The 17,771-nt window shown below is 43.3% G+C and overlaps 1 protein-coding gene across 4 annotated transcripts in view; it reads right to left on the bottom strand.

The window, feature by feature from the left end:
- The window catches only part of CD96 (CD96 molecule), a 106,563-nt gene that overhangs the window by 24,098 nt on the left and 64,694 nt on the right, over positions 1 to 17,771 (bottom strand). The window lies entirely within an intron of this gene.

The raw sequence follows: 17,771 nt of genomic DNA, 5'->3' as shown, positions 1-17,771 counted from the left end.
AATGTGCTGTAGCTACACTTTTGTAAATTTTTTTAGTGTTCATTATGTGCCAGACTTTACATGCTTGGGATATTACAATAAGCAATGAAGACAAGGTCCTTGTTCTAATGAAACTTATACCACAGTGAATTAATAGTATAAAATATTTGGGCCGCAGCTGTGGCATAGCAGGTAAAGCTACCACCTGCAGTGCTGGCATCCCATATGGGTACTAGTTCAAGTCCCAGTTGCTCCACTTCTGATCCAGCTCTCTGCTATGGCCTGGGAAAGCAGTGTAAGATGGTTTAAGTCTTTGGGCCCCTGCACCCACATGGGAGACCCAGAAGAAGCTCCAGGCTTTGGACTTCGGATCAGCTCAGCTCTGGATGTTGCGGCCATTTGGGGAGTGAACCAGCAGATAGAAGGCCTTTCTCTCTCTCTCTCTCTCTCTCTCTCTCTCTCCCACCCGCCTCTCTGTAACTCAGCCTTTCAAATAAATAAATAAATCTTTAAAAATAGTCTAAAATATTTTCATGTACCAAATTATAGTTTCTTTCTTACTTCAGTTCCTTTTCCCCCTATTTTTTTAAAAATTGAAAGGCAAAGTGCTGGTTCACTCTTCAAATGCCCACAACAGCCCAGTGTGGGCTAGTCCCAGGCCAGGTGCTAGGATCTCAAATTGCATCTCCCACACAGGTGGCAGGAATCCAACTATCTGAGCCATCATCTACTGCCTCCCGAGATCTACGTTAGCAGGAAGCTGGAATCAGAAGCAGAGCTTGGATTCAAACTCAGGGACTCTGATGTGGAATGCAGGTGTCTCAAGTAATGATGTAATTGCTATGCCAAATGCATGCACCTACTTCAATCCTTAGCTTGTAAAATTATCTTCATCTTTACACTATCCATTGCTTTCCAGTCTCTTACTTTCCTTCTTTCCCACAGTGAAAGACTAGTTCATCTTCATTTTAAATTATCTGGAGATGAAGCAAGGTAGACTAATAAGGAAGAAAAATATCCAACTATACTCCTTGTTTATGTCTCCTTAAATGACCAATTTTGGGTATATTTTATGAATCTGTCTCCTCTCCAAAGCACACTTAAGGTAGCTTACATAAATATGCAATACAAGAAGTTAAAAACACTGAAGAGAAAGGGAAAATAAGGACAAGGAAAATGTAGTTAGAAAAAAATCTGCTGAGTCCTGTTGAAATTGAGTGGGAACAGTACACAAAATGCATTTCCTGACACTCCTTATTTTTGGTAGATATGGCCCCACATTTGATCTGAACTTTGTAGTAGTAAACACTAAAAAATGAAGAGAATACATTATGTATTTATGACCATCACAAAGTATAAGCAGTCAATTTTCAGAGCTATTTTTTTAATTGTAATTAAAAGGAATATTTTCCTTGGTTTTCAGAAGAAGGTGGCTGCCTACTGTGTCCAATATCCTCAAGAAGCCCCTGTGAGCATGATCATTGTATGTCTCGTGCATGGCATCCTACCTTCACAGGCACCTAAATTCTGGGAAAGGGTATACCTTAGATAGGAAGAACATGGATAAGCAAATCTCTTAAAAATATATACATAGTAAATGAATACATTGACATCATGGTTTATACATCTACAAGTAGTTTCCATACAGATATGATCACAATAATTGCTTCTGCAAAGCAGCATACCAATGAACTCCAAAGAGACACTTGCTACACAATGGCTCCATAAAATATGTCGGATATTGTAACATGCATCGGAGGCTGGGTCATCAGATGCTGCATCAGAGATGTAAAGGAATAGGCAGCAGAGGAGGGAAGGAAAGAAAATTTGAAAACAGGATATGCATAGTGGTGTGCACAACATCATTTGTACAAAAAGAACTTCTTGAGTGCCTACTGTGTACTAGAATTGGGCTTGAAATGAACAGAAAGAGAAACTTTACCCCTGCCTTCACGGAGTTTATAGTTTAGCAAGAATAAGGGTCAGTGTGGCAGACGACTGGGCTGATCACCACTCCCATTCCTTTCTGGCACAGAGAGACTACCTTGCCCAGCTTCCTGTGCTGAGAGGTGTGGCATGTGCTGTGTCCTAAATAATGGAACATGAGTGGGCATGGTGGTTTTCACTTCAAGACCTGGCCCATAAAACCTCCCACAAATGACCCGCCACAGTCTTTCCTAATTACTCTGCAGATACTATCATGCTAGGTGACTGGGAAGTCACAGTTTGAAGATGACAAAGCTTCCAGCAGCCTGGGTTCCTGGATGTGTATAACAGAGCACCTACCCATTGTCCTGGCCCTGAGTGGTTCTTTCATTAAGGATGAATTAGCTTATATTAAGGCACAGTGAACAAAACAAACCATTATTGTAGTTTGTTTCTCTTCCCTTACAAATAGTAAAAGCATAATTACAGTACAAGGTGACAAGTGTCATGGTAGAGAAATTCGATCTATTGTTGTGTTCCAAAGGAGGGGAGCTCAGCCAAGATATGGGAGCCCCAGGAAGTCTTCCTAGCAGAAATGACAACCAAGCAGGACCTGATTGATGATCAGAATCAGAAAGACAAGTTGGGAGTGGAGAAAAGGAAGAGGAAAGGAAAGGAGAGGAAGAAGCAAGGAAGCAGGGAGAGCAAAAAAGATGGAAGGGAATGGAGACAGTTCAGTATCTGAGGGACTCTGTGAAAGGGGAAAGGACAAGTGAGGTTGAGACATAAGGAGGAGCCAGAGTCCACAGAGCCCATGGAGCAAATGCAGTCAACAAGTCTTTATGAGACACTCTAACCCAAGGGTGGCCTGGACCTCAGTGAAGGCCCTCGGGCAGCAAGAGATGGAAACAGGATTAAAAGCAGTTTAAACAGTGAACTCAACAGGACTTGCAGGATGATTAGATGTGGGGAGTAGGGGGAGAGGGATTTCCAGTTTTCTGACTTGGGCAGCTTTTCAGAGCATGGTAATACAGATAGGAAAAATACAGAAGAAGCAGTTTTGGAAGCAGCTGGAGGACATAAAATGAACTACATTTTAGATGGATTGATTTTGGGGTGTATGAGACATTCAATCAAGCAGAAAGTTGACCTTGGAAGTTTAAATCTTAGAAGTGCAATTCAGCCTGAAATATGTGCTTATGAGGCATTAGCATGTACGTGAAGGTCAGAGTAGCAGAGACCACCATGGAGGGTGGGTCCAGGGAGAAGAGAAGTGGGCCCAGGGTCGAACCAGGAGCTGTAATTGCATATAAGGAATGCCAGGAGATAGGAGTTTGAAAAGGGGGAGCCAGAGAGACAAGAAGTTAGATGGGGATGTACGGTGTTATAGAAGCCAGTCCGATTCAACAAATACTGTTGGTGAACAGTATGTGCTAGAGGGTGGGTCAGTGTAGTCAAACACTGCCAAGAAAATAGGTTTCTTTCTTTCTTTTTTTTTTGGACAGGCAGAGTGGACAGTGAGAGAGAGAGACAGAGAGAAAGGTCTTCCTTTTCCGTTGGTTCACCCCGCAATGGCTGCTCCGGTGGCGCACTGCGGCTGGCACACCGCGCCAATCTGAAGCCAGGAGCCAGGGGCTTCTCCTGGTCTCCCATGCGGGTGCAGGGCCCAAGTTCTTGGGCCATCCTTCATTGCACAGCAGAGAGCTGGACTGGAAGAGGAGCAACTGGGACAGAATCCGGCGCCCCGACCGGGACTAGAACCCGCAGTGCGGGTGCCATAGGTGGAGGATTAGCCTATTGAGCAGTAGTGCCAGCCAAAATAGGTTTCTATATAGCCCCTGGTTACTAGGAAGCCATTGCAGGAGACACATCAGCATGAAGCCAGTCTAGGGCACAGATTTGCAAGCTGCTTGAGGATTCGCAAAAGCAATGTAGCTTAACCATTAAAAATGCATTTTAGAGCCAGATTTCCTTGGTTTGAACCCTGGTTTATTTAGTTGGTTGCTACATTTATGATCTTGCAGGCGGTATTGACGGTTTCTCTTCCTCAAATTCCTCATTTATAACATAAGACTTTGTACTAGCATGATAATGATGGTTAAAATTGTCATATACTTAAAGTATTTATAAGAGTGCTGGGCATGGGATAAATGCTAAGAAGTATATCTTAGAAGCTGTTAAACAGGTCATCTGCAGTTTCATTCAGTGTTGATAATACAAGCAGATCCTAACAAGAGGCAATCTGAATCTCCTGATGACTTTTGTACTTGCCCCATTTCCCTTGGGCTTTGTAGAAGGAGATTGATCTAAAGTAACCAGTTCCTCTTTCCCCAGGATAACTCATGTTAAAAACTATATTCAAAAGTGCTATACCAGAAAGAGGCTAATTTTAAGGGGTGAATGAAAAACAGCTTGCTAGCACATTCGATTTGTGATAGGGTAGTAACTTCTTGCTGGCAGTCACCTACCAGTCGCCTTCTCTTTCACCTAAATGAACCACCAATACCAGATTCTTATGCAACAATTGTAACTTCCAGCTCACTGTCTTTTACCACTCATCAAGAGCAACATTTGATAGAAAAAAAAAATGCACAAGGCCACCTACTTAAGGCTATATGATGCACTTGTAGATAAAGGCTTGAACTGAACATCGAGACCACATTCCTGGTCCCTGCATAATTGTTCTTATATCCTGGAATACTGCCTTTCCCCTCTGGGCCACACTGGGTGACAGTCTCATAGCCTGGATGCTGGGGGACAGTCCACCACTGTTCACTTGCTGTGAGAATATTGCTGGGGCTGTGCCGCACTACGCCCCCTAGAGGAGGGCCCAGACAGCCTCTGCATTGGAAGCAACTGGATTTGGGGATGATCAGTTTATTTCACCATCACAGAATGAGTCTGACTTTCCTTTCACTCATTGAGACAGGTTTATTTTTGTCTCTCTACAGCAATTTCTTTAGTTCTCTCTTTTTAAAATGTTGTGTTGTTAACGTATTTTTTAAGTTATCCATTTTGCTTTTGAGACAATGAAAAAGACATAGAAGAAAATAAATGACGTAGGCATAAATAATTTTCGGACACTGGGATGCTGGGAGACGTGATGTGCTCTTTCTCCTTGGTAGAGAGAAGCGGTTTCTTCTCCCCTCCTCCCTCCTTTGTCTTCTCACTCTGAATATCTCCAAAAGTATTTACTGCCTTAGGAGGTGAATACAGAGGAATGGTTTTAGCAGTGGTGAAATGATAATAATGGTCTTCATTATAAAGAAGAAAAAGAACTGGAATGAAATTTTACCTGAGAACTTGGTACGATTTCTAAACTGTAATACCATGACCTGGAAATCTCAGCTTCATAAGCTGTTGCCAGCAACCTTTCAAGATTTCTCTTACCTGGAGACAACACAGCTTCCTCACTACTGCAGTCACCCACAGTGGGCACCAGCCCTCACTGGCACTGTGTGATTTAATCCTGGCAGGAGGCGCATGAATCCTGAGAAAGTATAATTTGACTGGGCATTTCATTTGTGCTAAAAAGACTGATTAAATGTTCTCCTCTGGAGGTCAGAGAAGAATGTGACATAAATCCTCATTCATGGCTTACAGCAGGGGAAGAACTGCTCATCATTTGATCCATCTGACTTGTTCAGGGATGCCGGGGATCCCCCAGGGGGCACACCTCAGGCTGGCACGCTGCCTTGTGTTGCTGTGTCTGAGCCCAACCAGACATCTGTGCTACAGAAGCTGTTGTCTCCCAGGCAGGACTGTGGAGTTTGCTGAGGGCTGAGAATACACCAGCTGCTGGGAACAAAAGGATCAATGAAACCTGGTTTCTTTCCCCAGGGAGTGTGAGGTTATTTCGGTTTTATTGGACTACAGTTGCAGTTTTTTAGGCTTTAACTTAAGGGTCTGTACCAACTTGCATAGGTTATTAGAAAAATAATCCTTGTACTGTGGGACTTCATTCATCATATAGAAAAATGTTGAAGCCAGTGAGAGAATTATTAGTTTCTAGATAAATTAGATCCACACTTACCCCCCTTTTTACACCTTGGTCCAAGGTCAAGCCCCTTCACATTCCATGACACGACCTCTAAAAGTCTATATCATCATCTCTTGCTACTTCCAACAAACATCCTTTATTTATTTGACCAACATTTGGGAGCCTGTATCTTTCAGGTGTTGTGCTTGGCATTGAGAATACTGCCCTGCTGCAGTTTGAGTTCACATAGGGTGGACATCAAGCACAGAATCAGATAGCCCCATCCAAATGTGAGAGCATACATGAGGGAGGAAGACCCCGGTTGCCCCTCTTCCAGGCCAGCTCTCTGCTGTGGCCCGGGAGTGCAGTGGAGGATGGCCCAAGTGCTTGGGCCCTGCACCCATGGGAGACCAGGAGAAGCACCTGGCTCCTGCCTTTGGATCAGCGCGGTGCACCGGCCGCAGCGCGCTGGCCGCGGCGGCCATTGGAGGGTGAACCAATGGCAAAGGAAGACCTTTCTTTCTGTCTCTCTACTCACTGTCCACTCTGCCTGTGAAAGGCCCGTGAGACTATTTCAGGCATGGAAAGCCAAGACACTCTGGGGAAAAAAAAAAACCTAAATGAAAGATCTCTGCGAGTGAGATCCCAGTGGAAAGAATGGGTCATCAAAGAAGGAGGTACCTTTCTCTGAAGGCAGGAGAGAACTTCCACTTTGACCATGGCCTTGTCTAAATATGATCAGAGTCAGTGAACTCAGGGGGCTTCCATAGCCTTGGCAGCTCATGACAAGAGCCTAGGGTGATTACTGATGCCATAAACAAGAGTGTCAATTTGTTAAGTCAACAACAGGAGTCACTGTGCACTTACTCCTCATGTAGGATCTTTGTCCTTAGTGTGCTGTACATTGAGATTTAATGCTATAACTAGTACTCAAACAGTATTTTTCACTTTATGTTTCTGTGTGGGAGCAAACTGTTGAAATCTTTACCTAATGTATGCTAAACTGATCTTCTGTATATAAAGAGAATTGAAAATGAATCTTGATGTGAATGGAAGGGGAGAGGGAGTGGGAAAGGGGAGGGTTGTGGGTGGGAGGGACGTTATTGGGGGGAAGCTATTGTAATCCATAAGCTGTACTTTGGAAATTTATATTCCTTAAATAAAAGTTTGAAAGAAAAAAAAAAGGGGGGGAGGAAGGTCACGTCAGAAGCCCAGGAAGGCTTTGCTGAGGAATGCAGCGGAGGAAGGTGCCAGGGAGGGGAAGTGGCAGCTTCCGGGGGCAGCGCACAGCCCACACTGAGCCCTGTGTGTGGCCTCACTTACACAGTGCGTTAGGAGTAGCCCTGTTTGGCAGCTGTCCATTCCTGGGCTGGGCCTTTATAGTCATGTATGTTGAGCTGAACTGAGTGTGCCCTGTGGGGAATTATCAGTCACAGTGAATTTCCAAGTTATCAACAGCAGCAGGAGAACAGGGATCAAACTGTGGCATGCTGGTGAAAGTAATGTTGGTTGTTTCTTATGATTCTTTTTTCTTTTCTTTTCTTTTTTCTTTGTCTGCAAAAGAACCCCTTCCTAGAACTTGACCTGAAGATCCTGAACCTACAAGAGGACATATCTGCCTGACTCTTGACAGCATACTTGCTGTTTTAAAACAATTTTCTTTATATTCCCTAGTTAACTTTTTGAATGATTTATATTGATCACATGTTTCAGCCTGTTAATAAGACTGCTTGCTTTGTGTCTTTTTGATTTCAAGGCTAAATTTATACTTTACAACACAGAAAAACCTCTACATATTCAGTAGTTGGTACTAGATTATGACAGATTATTTAGGCAAGTAATGTGCTAGGCCCATTAGATAGAGTGGTGCTTGCTTTGTTTGCTGGTAGTTTACTTCTTTATCAATGAAAATGTTTCTTGTTATTAACTCTTGCAAGTTAATAATGTCACCTGGAAATACACCATAATGGTCCTGTTTCCAGGAAAGAAGTGGTTGGGGGCAGGTGTTGTGGTGCAGCAGGATAAGCTGCCACTTTAGCTGCCACTGGCATCCCATATGAAAGCTAGTTCGAGTCCCTGCTGCTCTTCTTCTGATCCAACCCCCTGCTAAGGTGCCTCAGAAAGCAGTGGCAGATAGCCCAAGTATTTGGGCCCCTGACATTCATGTGGGAGACCCAGATGGAGTTCCAGGCTTCTGGCTTCAGCCTGGTCCAGCCCTGGCTGTTGCTCCCATTTGGGGAATGAACCAGCAGATGGAGAATTTTTGCCTCTGTCCCCCTCCCCTTTAATTCTGCCTTTTTTTTTTTTTTTGACAGGCAGAGTGGACAGTGAGAGAGAGACAGAGAGAAAGGTCTTCCTTTTCCGTTGGTTCACCCTCCAATGGCCGCCGCGGCTGGCATTGAGCTGATCCGAAGGCAGGAGCCAGGTGCTTCTCCTGGTCTCCAATGCGGGTGCAGGGCCCAAGCACTTGGGCCATCCTCCACTGCACTCCCGGGCCATAGCAGAGAGCTGGCCTGGAAGGGGGGCAACTGGGACAGAACCCGGTGTGCCAGAGCCGCAAGGTGGAGGATTAGCCTATTGGGCCACGGTGCCGGCCTAATTCTGCCTTTTAAAATAAATAAATAAACCTTTTTTTTTTTAAATAAGGACTTTAGAGGTGAATGCTATTTCCTATAAAATTTCATGTCTAATGTCGATCAGAAACTACCATGAGGTTCGATGACATTTGAAATCTCCTATTTCTATTTTAAATCTGAGAAACTCTCACTGCTGTTAGAAAATCATCTCTTTATATTATCACTAGATTTTTAAAAAAGATTATTGTGAAAGAATTAGAGAGAGAGAGGGAGAGGCAGAGAGAGGGGGAGAAAGAGAGATCTTCCATCCACTTGTTTATTCCCCAGATGGCTGCAAAGGCCGGGCTTGGGCTAAGCCAGGAGCCTGGAGATTCATCTGGTTCTCCATGTGGGTGGCTGGGACCCAAGTACTCAGGTGGTTGCTTGCTGCCATCAGCAGAGAGCTGGATCAGAAGTGGGGCAGCCGGGACTTGAACTGGCATCCATGTAGGGTGCTGGCGTTACAGGCAACGGCTTTATCCAATATGCCACAACACTGGCCTCTGTCACTGGATGTTAAATGAAGTCATAATTCAGCCTCAGTCAATTATGAGCTTATTGAAGGGGATGAGCAGAGGTCTATATGAGCCAGCTCTGTCAGCTCCGTGAGACTGCTGATCAGAATCGAGTCTCGAGCGCACACTGCCCAATCTCCCAGTGACTGTAGCTGACTGCAGGGGAAGGGAAAGGCAGGTAGACTCTGGGGGCCTTATCCTGGTTTCAGTTTGCAGAATTATTGGAATGTTTTTCAAACAATTTGTTTATTAAGGATCATTTAAAATTCTACTACATACCAAATAAAGAGGGCAGATAAACAATTTGATGTGAGGTAACTAAAAAAACCCTAAATATTGATTTGGTTGTTATTCCCTCCTGCAATGAATTAAATAATATCAATAATAGACTTGATTCATTTTTAGATTAATTTTGCTTGCTGGGATCTTCTTTGATTATAGCATTCCTTCTCAGCCCAGGATTTGTGTGTCTTTCAATAAAAATTAATGAATTAATGATACAAAGAAACAGATAGTGGTACAGAGAGAACTCCCACCTGCTGGTTTACGCCCCACATGACCACAGTGACTGTACCTGGGAGCTGGCAACTGAATCTAGATCTCTCATGTGGGTGGCAGGAGCCCCCCTGCCTGAGCAAGTGCTGCTGCCTTCCAGGGTGCTCACCGCAGGGAAGCCGGAGTCAGAAGCGGAGCCAAGACTTGAATCAATGCATTCTGACATGGGACACAGGTGTCTTAACCACTGGGACAAACGCCTGACCTCTGTGTGTATCTTAGCTCTATCTATGCTCTGCCTGAATTTTCACATTGGATATTCATAACCACCCTGCAAACTAAGTATTACTCCCATTGTTTTTTAAGACAAGGAAATAGTATTAGAAAAGTTACATGACCTGCTCTGGGTTACATAGCTAGTAGCTGGCACAGAAAGGAACTGAACTGAAGCCTGTCTGACAATAAAGGCTACATCCATTCCATTCTTGTAGTCTTACTGAGTTAGCCTTGGCGCAGCAAGCATCATCAGATCCAAGGCTTAGCCATGGAACTAACGTGCAACCACCCAGAATAGAAGACTTCTGGTGGCTTCTATCTCTGCCTCTCTCCTGTCATCACATCTCAGATTCTGGTCCTAAGACCACACAGCTTTCAAGTCCTAACCAGATGGTCCTTTCTTTAGGAAGCCTCCTACTATTCTCTCCAAATCTTTCCTTTGTTAATTTCCTCTTTTTTATGCTTTTAAAAAGATCCTTCATGCAAAATGTACTTATTAAGTTATTTTTACTTATTGATAGCCTGTATTATCACTGTTCTAGGTGACGGAGATGGGAATGATCGGCAGACTACTCACAGAATAAACTCTGTAATCATTGGATTTACTTTTGTGTGGAAAGGAGTACAACAAATAAATCATACTGGATGCTAAAAGGTGCTGTGGAGAAAAATACAGAAGGGGAACAGGAAGTGTAGGGAGAGCTGCAGTTTTCAATGGGATTTTCACGGAAAGCCTCATTTGAACAAAATTTTAGATAAGACTATGAGCCATGTGGATGACTGGAGGAAGAATTTGCCAGGGAAATGACATAGGAAAAGCATGAGGAACAGCATGTGAAAAGACCCTGTGGTAAGAGCAATCCTCGCATGTTGGGAGAACAGCAAGAAGGCCAATTTATTTGAAACAAAGCAATGAGGTGAGACTAGGGTGATGGGGATTTAACAAATAGGATGCAATGTGTGGCTTGTGGAGTGAGCTTTGTAGTTATCTGCTCTTTGCACTGCCCACTTCTTTCCTCCTGTCACTGGAATTGATCCTGATGGGCCTGCTTTTATTTATAACAATACCCATCGTGAGAAGATATGTAATTCAAGGCTTAGATTATGTGTTTTTATTCACATGCACACACACACACAACCCTTAGACTAAGACAAATTGATCGATAATCAACTACTCCATTTCTTACTTTGGTTTCTGACTATGTTCCAACATATATTTAAGGAGACAAATAATAAAATGCAATAGATTGCTTCTTCCTATGAACCAGTAATGTGTTAGGAACTTTGCATGTCCTGCCTTTTCTGTTTCTTTCAATATTGTCCCTTTCCTTTTTCCTTTTGTCTTTCCCCATTTTCCTCCAGATTCCTCACTTTTGAATAATGCTTTCAAAGATTTGTTATATTTTCTATCCAACTCACTGCCACCAAGATCACTGTGGGTAAACGACCACTTTCAAATGGTATTCCTTAAACCTTCATTTCAGAAGAGGTCCCGGTTTCAGAATAGTATTACAGGGCAATATCATCTTCACCTTGAAAGTGATATTCTACACCACCTAGAAGGGCATGTGAGATAGTGTGGGGTGGACTCTATTGTCCCTGCTCCACTTTTAACCTCGAAGCTTTGTCAGAAGTGGAAGCAAAAAAAAAAAAAAAAAAAAAAAAAAAAAAAAAAACCCAAAACCAAAAACAAAAACAAAACACACAAAAAACAAAACAAAACAAACAAATGAACAAATGTTGTTTCAACCAGGGTGAAGATTTCTTGGGAGAGACTTATCAGAGGCCTGTGTGTCTGCCTCCCCTTTCCTTAGCCCAAGTGAAGTGTAGTTTTAAGAGAACCACCGGGAGCTCTTGGTCTGTGTGTTCTGGGCTTTGGGAAAAGGACATTGGTGCCTGATGCCAGCCAAAGAGGCTATATAAGGATTCCATGGTTGCCTAGCAGCTCTGAATGGCTTAGAGAAGAGACAAGGCCATACTGACAAAGAGGAGAAATTCCTTCAAGTTGGAGGCAAAAGTACACCCTTTTTAAAAAAAAAAAAAAAAACAAGTTTTACTTATTTATTTGAAAGTCAGAATTGATTGAAAGAGAGAGGCAAAGATTTTCCATCTGCTGATTCACTCCCCAAATGGTTGCAAAAGCCAGGGCTGGGAGCCAGGAGTTTCATCTGGTCCCTCACGTGGGTGCAGGGGCCCAAGGACTTGAGCCATCTTCTGCTCATTTCCCAGGTTCATCAGCAGTGAGTTGGATAGGAAGTGATGCAGCTGGGACTCAAAGTGGTGCCCATACAGGATGCTGGCACTGCAGGTGGTAGCTTAACCTGCTCTGCCATATTGCTAGCCCCAAATCGCACCCTTTCCCAGACAAAACAGAGTACCATGAAAGAAATGTCACCCAGGAAGCACCCAGAGAAACAAAGGAGCCCCCGAGAGGAGCTGACCTCCAGAAGTTGAGGCTGCAGAAGGGAAGGAAGAGCAAGACTGGGAGAGACACATGGCTCACAGCCAGGGGACAGCAGCCCTAGGATAGTCAAGGATTTCTGAGAACTCTGCCAAGCACTCAATTGAGTCAATACGGCCATCTGTATTTTCCTCATCCAGAGGGCACCTAAGTCAGATTAAACCAGTATGGCAAGTGAGCTCACTCCCCAGCAGCCTCCCCCCTCTCCTTCCTACCCCATGAACCCAAAAGAAGAGTCCAAGTAAACAGCTAGGAGTCGAGGAGAAGATGGATCCCAGCCCGGGACTCACAATGGTGTCTCCCTGCCCCTCTCCACAGTTGCAGACATAAAGCTCAGAGCCTCACACGTCCTGGCCTTCTAAGTAGAGGCAGATTTGCTGGTGGCAGGAGAGATGTAGAGGAAAGTTCTGGACTGAATTAACTTTTGTGAGTTACATTACATTTGACAAGCCTTTTAAATTATTGACATAAGTCTGTTCTTGTGGCTAAAATGGAGCAGACATTTATTATATGAAAATCACCCCAAATGCCAAGTAATCTGTCTGCAATTTCTTTCAGAGGCCAAGAAGAAATTACTCAAACTAGAGCTCATTTGAACAAGGCATGATGGGGAAAAGTAAAATTACTTTTTGCTAACCTTCCCAGTTCAGCTTATTTGATCAACGAAGTACAAAGGTTAAAGTCATTTACAGGTTCAGGTTGCTGTTTGAGTGATCTGGTTACTCAGACCTCATTATCTAAGACTGCCTTATTCCCCTGTAAAATTGAACATGGAAATTTGACTTATTTTAGCAATATTTTCACTTGGCTTTCTGCTCTATCACTAAAGCATCTATTGATCGGCTTATTTTATCAAGACTTATCTACTTATTCTCTTTGACAAATGTGCAATTGCTCTCCATCAATCCACTTGCAGCACAAGTCATGTTTAAAAGCTGTAGTAAGAGCCTGGTGCTGTGATACAGCAGATAAAGCCACCTCCTGCAACACTGGCATCTCTTTTGGGCACCAGTTCATGTCCTGTCTGCTCTACTTCTGATCCAGCTCCCTGCTAATGGCCTGAGAAAAGTAGCAGAAGATGGACCAAGTGCTTGGGTCCCTGCCACCTATGTAGGAGCTCCAGGTGAAGCTCCTCACCTTGGCCTGATCCAGCCCAGGCCATTGTGGCCATCTAGGGAGTGAACCAGCAAATGGTTCTCCCTGTCCCTCCCCCTTTCTCTGTAACATTGACTTTTTTTTTTTTTTTTTTTTTTTTTTTTTTTTTTTTTACAGGCAGAGTTAGATAGATAGAGAGAGAGACAGAGAGAAAGGTCTTCTTTCGTTGGTTCACCCCCCCCCACAAATGGCCCCTATGGTCAGCGCACTACACTGATCTGAAGCCAGGAGCCAGGTGCTTCCTCCTGGTCTCCCAATGCGGGTGCAGGGCCCAGGGACTTGGGCCATCCTCCACTGCACTCCCGGGCCACAGCAGAGAGCTGGACTGGAAGAGGAGCAGCCGGGACAGAATCCGGCGCCCTGACCGGGACTAGAACCAGGAGTGCCTGTGCCGCAGGTGGAGGATTAGCCTAGTGAGCCGTTGCGCCGGCCATCGTAACCTTGACTTTCAAAACAGACAAACAAATATTTTTTTAAAGAAACTGTAGTGATATTAATGGAGTTTCGCTTAAGATAATACGGACCAGTGACTACTAAACACATCTGAATGAAGCTCATCAATCCTCATGGTTAGCATAAGCTGAATATGTACCTTCATACCAGCATAAAAAAGATATATGGTGTAAAATCCTCATCTTGGTATAAAACTCTGTGTTCAGATTGGAGACAGATTGTTTGGGATCTGTGCTGGTTGAATGGGTAAGAGGAATAGGTATCAGAGGATTAGTGGTCCAGAAAATGTTTAAGACTCCTGGGAAGGAAGATTACAGTAAACAGGAGAGATCTAATCACACATCATTGACTGCATATGCAGACATGCAATAATCATTAAATAAACTGAAAAATAACTCATCTGATAGCTTTTATCCTGAGATACCTCATCCTAAAGGGGAAAAGCAACTGAATAAATAAATGCCCAAAGTAAACTAGTCCTCAAGAAGACAACATTGACTTATGAGAGGTAGTGTGGGAAGAAATGAGAAATTCTTTCACAATCTGTAATGTAACATGGAGAGAAAGCCATAATGAATAAACTTCTCCAGAATTCAAGACACCAGTGTTTTATGCGGCTTCTGTAGATTCATATCTACAAGAAGAATTATATTATAATTGTGTTGTGGTGGGAGTGGTAATGAAGGAGGGAGGGTCCCTTTCTCTGATTCACTGCCAAGTGAGGAAACGTGAGTCCTGCCTCAGAGACTGCATTCCCCAGGAAAACACTGGTGGAGAGAAGGGAGACATTAATACAGACAGGACTGTCATGTCAACCTTTTCACAGGCGTGATGCCAGCTCTCCACTAGGAGGGATCTAGTCAGTGTCTGAAGACCTGGAGCACAAGCCACATACACTTGGAGGTAGCAGGACTTCAGATCTGAAGGGGATGGTGTGGGCTCCATTTGACTCTGCTTTCTGCACGACTTTGGGTAAGAGTTTTACATATTTAACATCTTTGTGACTCAGAAAATTTGTTTGTGTTGTTGGGAGAATTGAATGAGATCATATTGCTATAGTTACTAGTTTACAACAATTCCAGTTCCAGGCACACTGGAGGGATGCAACAAACATTATTGTTATTACTTAGTACTACCATACCATCAGGATAGTTGGTAAAATTTTAGGTAGTTGCCAGAAATAAGAAACTCTGGCAGGTCCTTGTGTGACAGTCTTCTGTGGCCCTTTCATTTATCTCCCATATTGAGGCCGACAGTGCTGGTGAGTCTTCTCCACGTCTATGGATGCTCAGGCTAGTTCAGGTCGTCAGCAATTTGAACCACTTCACACTGACAGCGTTTGATCCGCCTGCTCCCTGCTCTTGCAGCTATCACTTAGCACACACGTGGCTTCTGCTTTATTCCTATTTTCCCTCACACTAAAAAAGCCACAGTGGCTGTTCATTAATGTTCATATCACAGCCCAAATTCATTGCCACTAATTTTGATCACTTTTATGTTTTTTTTGAGATAATATACTTTTAATTTATATTATAGTCAAAGGCTTAATCACTGTGCATTAATATAAGCTCAGCTCCCCCTTGATTCTGCTTTACCTAGTCCACCTGGCAGTTCTCTCTCAACAAGCACTGTCAGCACTCATCCTACTTGTCTTCTCATGACTTCTATTCATTTGATTCTGTCTTTGCTCGAGGCGATAATCTGAAGACCCATCTCCTGTCTCTTCCATCTAAGTCAATATTTCCTTCCAGACTCCTCGTGCAGACTTCCCTGACTCCACTCCTAGCACTCACTGCCTTTTCTTGCTTTATAGCACCTGGATGCACATGGTAGTATGGACAGCAACTGAGTTGTCCTGCTGGCACCTGAAGACAAGCATGGCATGACCAGCAACGGAGTCAAAAGCTGCTGTCACAGAAAAAAATCACCAGAGGCTTCTCGTTGCTTTGCAGAATCTCTCTGGGCTCCCCTTCTTGACTTCAGAGCCAAGCATTCTGAGCTACCACTAATCTTCTGATCCATTTCCTCTTAACTTCATCTAGTGACCTCTTCCAGGTTGGTTTGCCACCCATTTCTGATATGCTTACTTGTAAGTCATTAATCTCATTACATTTCCTGGGCATTTGCTTCCTTTCCTTTGTGCCCTTTAGTGTCTATCATCCACTTGCCAGGCATCAGCTATATCTACCCAGGGAGCTGCCAAAGGTTAGGGTCAGACTGGATCTCATGTTTTACTCAACGTATGTAGAATAGAAAAATACAGACCATGAGGACTAGCTAAGTTATTAGTGAGGGAGGGCTTAATAGCAACATCACTGTTATCAGGTCTAAGGGTCATGTGCAGACAAAAATACAAGAGGCAGAGTCAAAAGGAATGGGGCTTGGTGGGCAGTGGAATGGGAAATAAGGTTAGGATTGGGCAAGATTGTAAGTGTGGTGCAACAGACAGTTGCCCATCCTGTTCATCACTGTATCCCAGCACCTCAAAAATCCCTGGCATGCTGTAGGCAGCCAGTGGTTACCTGTTGAATGAATAAATGCCTTGGATAGTTGTTATACTCAAGATTGGCATTTGTGAGGCCTGTTCTCTTGTTGCATAACTAGCAGCCAATACATAGTGAACTGAAGACTCTTGGCTCTCTCCAAGGGAAGAAGAGGCTCTTGAGTTATGGCAGCACCATACCACCTGAAATGTGTCAGGTGTCTGATAGTTCCATGTGGGTTTGTCTCGTCTCGCCACTGAGCTTGTCAGCCTCATGTCTTTTCTTAGAACAGTGCTGAGAATGCAGCTGGGACTCAGCAAACACTAATTGGTTCTGGTTGGTTTGAGCGAGGGCTCCCTGGATAACTCTTACAGTCTGTTATGAGTTGTAAAGTTCTCCTCCTGTAGTTGAAAATATTCATGTATCTTCCATGACCTTCTACATTTGTTTGAAAATATTCCTTCAGTAAGGATGAAAGAATTAGATGCTTGCAGTAAAATATGTAGTTTAATAATTATGACTGAATAATACAATTCATTACATTTTAAGATTTGGAATGAAACCCTAGCCTTTTGAAGGTGGTTTTCATAACATGCTCCATCTTGCTTCCTTTTGTAAAGAAACAAGCAAAGGTGAATGCTACCAGCTTCTCGGCAGGCAAGTCATTGCATGATTTCACAATTACTCTCTGGGTTGCCTAGACAAAATATGGATTTTTCAATAGCAATTCAATGAGTATTATAAGAAGATGAGCTTTATTTAGATATAAGCACCCATTCATTTAGTAGTATTCCTTTTTTTTTTTTTGAACATACAAAAATCAGACAGAAAATTGCTCCAAATATAATCTATTGTTACGATCTTGATTTTGCAAAGTGGAAGTTACACTTGAAACATGTTTATCAACTTCAGTATTATTGACATTTGGGACCAGAAAATTCTGTGTTATCAGGACTGTCCTGCCCTGTGCTACATAATGAATAGAAGAATCCTTGGCCTCCATCTACTAGATGCCAGTAGCACCTTTTCATCTCCACATGACAGTCAAAAATATCTCCAGACACTTCTGAATGTCCCTCGGGGGACAAAATTACCCTGGGTGAAAATCTATGTTGTAAAGCAATCCTTAAGGCCAGGTTGGCAGGACCTTATTTTAAGGTCTTTTGAATCTTCAGCAGCTTCCTAGTTGTCTCAACTTGGTAAGATAGTTGATTTAGCAGCATTTTTTCCCCTAGTTTTTAGGCAACATACTTACTCAATTCTGCTTTCTTCCCTCTCTGATACTAGACTCATATGAAATTACAGGTTCCCTCCGGGTGACAACTGTACTTTCTCTTGCTTTGAATTTCTCCACAGAAATAAGAAGGGTGTTCTCTGATGGAAGCAGAATCATTTAATAAGAAACTCATTTAGAAGGCATTCATATTTGCTTTC

Source organism: Oryctolagus cuniculus, chromosome 4 (assembly GCF_051225735.1).
Source record: "Oryctolagus cuniculus isolate XC-2025 breed Fujian yellow rabbit chromosome 4, ASM5122573v1, whole genome shotgun sequence".
NCBI lineage: Eukaryota > Metazoa > Chordata > Mammalia > Lagomorpha > Leporidae > Oryctolagus > Oryctolagus cuniculus.
The sequence above is the reverse complement of the archived record's forward strand: the minus strand, read 5'-3'. Positions and strand labels throughout refer to the sequence as shown.